Source organism: Zingiber officinale, chromosome 11B (genome assembly GCF_018446385.1).
Source record: "Zingiber officinale cultivar Zhangliang chromosome 11B, Zo_v1.1, whole genome shotgun sequence".
NCBI lineage: Eukaryota > Viridiplantae > Streptophyta > Magnoliopsida > Zingiberales > Zingiberaceae > Zingiber > Zingiber officinale.
The window spans coordinates 62315818-62318894 of record NC_056007.1 but is presented as its reverse complement, the minus strand read 5'-3'; the positions used below and the strand labels follow the sequence as shown (position 1 = coordinate 62318894).

At 39.4% G+C, this 3077-nt stretch overlaps 1 long non-coding RNA gene across 1 annotated transcript; it reads right to left on the bottom strand.

Moving 5' to 3' along the window:
• Window positions 1–2242: 2242 nt before the first annotated feature.
• LOC122033649 lies at window positions 2243–2598 on the bottom strand. The gene is made up of 3 exons (XR_006126602.1): window positions 2520–2598; window positions 2380–2421; window positions 2243–2304 (listed from the first exon to the last, which is right to left on the bottom strand). It is a non-coding gene; the product is annotated as an uncharacterized LOC122033649 (long non-coding RNA).
• Window positions 2599–3077: the final 479 nt, after the last annotated feature.

Sequence of the window (3077 nt, the reverse complement as noted above, 5' to 3'; positions counted from 1 at the left end):
AGACTCAAATCATGTAAGCTCATTTGGAAAAATCAAAATATCCCAACATTTGTGCTAAAAGTACATTTGTGAATAAGATTTACACAATGAAAATACTTATGAAAAAAAAAGTGAATAAGGGATATAAAAAACAGTTGTCGTGAGTGGAATCTAGCAAGTCACCCCTTTGAGACCGAGTTAGGTTACTGGGGAAATGACTGCTTAGCTTCTCTTGAGATTGAGCACGCCTTTGAGACCTTGGGTTGATTGAGAAATATGAACCAAGTGTGTGGTATGTAAGTGTCTATCACCGGTTACATGCCTATCACCGAAAACATTAGGAACTCAAATTTGATGACGACTTGACTAGGACGAAGATTGAAACTTGAAGGGTTTTGAGTTACTTATTGCACTGTGCACAAGATACTTATGCTTGAGCCATTCTTGACTTGTTTCCATGGTCATGCTTATTAATAAAACTTTTTGATAGAGTTAGGAAAATGCATTAGGGATATGAGTGTGTTGTAGAACATATGAATTTAGATTACAACATTTTTCTTCAGGACAAGCAAAGGTTTAAGTCTGGGGGTGTGATGTGCGTAGATTGTATACTCTTGTTTATCATGTTTTGACGCACATTCACATACTTTGCACATATTTTATCTATGCATTTTCGTACTTCCAGCTTTGCTTTTAGCATATTTACTCTTTTTGTTCGAAGATATGCTTTTGTGCATTTTCTGTACATAGGAGTCATATTTGGTGAAGGATTTATGATTGTGGCTAGATCTGCAAGCAAACCAAAGGAGGAAGGAACCATCCTTGTATGCCACACGCCCCTACCATGGGGGGAGCCCAGGCCATGTGAGGATCACCACTCGTGTGGCTGCAGCAGGAAAGGGAGTGGCCATGGCCGTGTGAGCTTCACACAACCGTGCCAAGTTTTGAAGCCAACAGAGCCAGGCCGTGTACACCACACGACCCTGCAAGCCCTCCAGAATTGAAGCAGTGCATGGCCGTGTAGATCTACACGATCTACACAGTCGTGCAACATTTCCAGAGGCCAAGAATGCCTTGGCCGTGTGCACCACACGACCTTGCAGGAGCTCCAAAGCCAGAGGCAGTGAAGGCTGTGTAGATCTACACGACCGTGCAAGGGGAGCAGTGGTAGAGCAAGCCACGACCGTGTCTCACACACGACCGTGTGAGACAAGAAGAGAAGGGAGTAGCACAGGCCGTGTGAGCTTCACACGACCATGTCTCGGGGCCGTGTGGCGCCCAAACCCACCTTCTATATAAGGCATTCTTCAAGATTTGAAAGGGGATCTTCTCCCCTTTGGGAGGGAGCGAGATTTAGGCGATTTCTCTCCATCTTGGAGGGATTTTCTAGCGATTCAAGGGTAGATTCTTCAACGTTTTAACTCCGGAAGCAAGGATTGGATCCGAAGACCGTTCTTCATTGTAGATAAGCCATTCTTCCCTTTCTTCCTTGGATTTGGGGATCAAGATGCTTGTAATCTTCTTGTTTTCGGATTTCTTTTCTTGTTCTATAGATTAGATCTCTATGTTCTAGGATGGAGGGAGTATTTGTAATGAAGATTTGATATAAAACTCTTATGGATTTGCCAATTCCCTATTTCTATAATTTTTTCCTGTTTGTATCTCTTTGATCTTGTGTGATTTGTTGTGGTTTGAACCTAATTCCCATGTTTGATTGAATGTTTGAATATCTTGTGGATCTTGTAGAGATTGTTTCTCATTCGATTTTTCGAGGGACGTTCGTGACAGGAAGAAGCCCGTGTAAGGACGTTTGAGGGATTATCTTGAGGGTGAAATAGGGTTATTCAAGGAGATAGAATAGATTGTGTGCAATAATCTTTTGTATCTCGATGAGGTTGAGAAGCAATGAGTTCCTATGTTGATTATCCGAGGGACGCACGTGACAGGCAAGCCCGTGTAAGGACATCATAGGATTCATACCTAATTGATCACATTTAGATATAAATTACAGTCCTAGGCCGGTTGTCTATTGCAAGAGGGAACCGGTAACCTTCTACAAATGATGGACAATTGAGGAATAAGATTTGGTAGATCATTTATATTGAATAACCTTACAAAGAAACCGAAACTCCTAGAACATACCTTTATCATAGCGCTTATTCTTATTTCTTTAGTTTATATGTTTTACTTTGCATAGTTGTACTTTGCTTTTGTCAATCCATTGATTAGTTGTTTAGATAACTCGTGTCGAATCCTCAACCTTCCATCATCAACACCTACATATACAGGATTTTCCTTAAATGACAAGTTCGCAAAATCCTCAACCTGCAATTTTTTTTATAAGTTAAAGAAAATGAAAACCAAAATGATTATGAATAGTAGTTAGAAAGAAATAGAAACCTGCTTAGTTTGGGTAGCTGTAAATAGAGCAGTTTGCCTTGTCTGCGTATTAGGGAGTGAATGTGATAATTATAAAACATGATGCTGACTTCGTAACACTCCTGTAATAACTATAAACCGAAGGGAACTAAATAGCATACCTTTGGCAGCCGCTTAAATATTTACTTCATGTCTTCCTCAAAGTTAGCCTCCAATATTCGGTCGGCTTCATCGATTATAAGAAACTACATTTGGTGCACCAACACCCAAAATTAGTATCTCAATGTTAAACAAAGGAACATATGAAAATAATTATTGATCTCGTGGTTAGGATTAAACATGCTAGCAAATAATCATTAGCATGGATATGCGATAAGAGGAAACACGCAACTAGTTGGAGAACATAAGTAGAGCTCATTAAAGCAAAAAAGAAACAACAGATCATTTTGTAAAAGGAACTCAATGAGTACTGAGGGCATTCAATGGAAAGATATACAATTTCAGTATGCAACCACTTCAAACTACATCTAGTCACCTCCACTTTGCCATTCTAGTATCTTTCTGAATATGGCTAGCATGTTGTGATGTGCTTAGTTACATTCAATTTCCAAAAACAAATTTCAATAGAACAATGATAAATGAGATTTTCAAAAAACTCTGCTGCCTAAAAATGCAATACCAGAGTTTTGTGTGCTAAAAGAAAGAACAATTCCTCAATC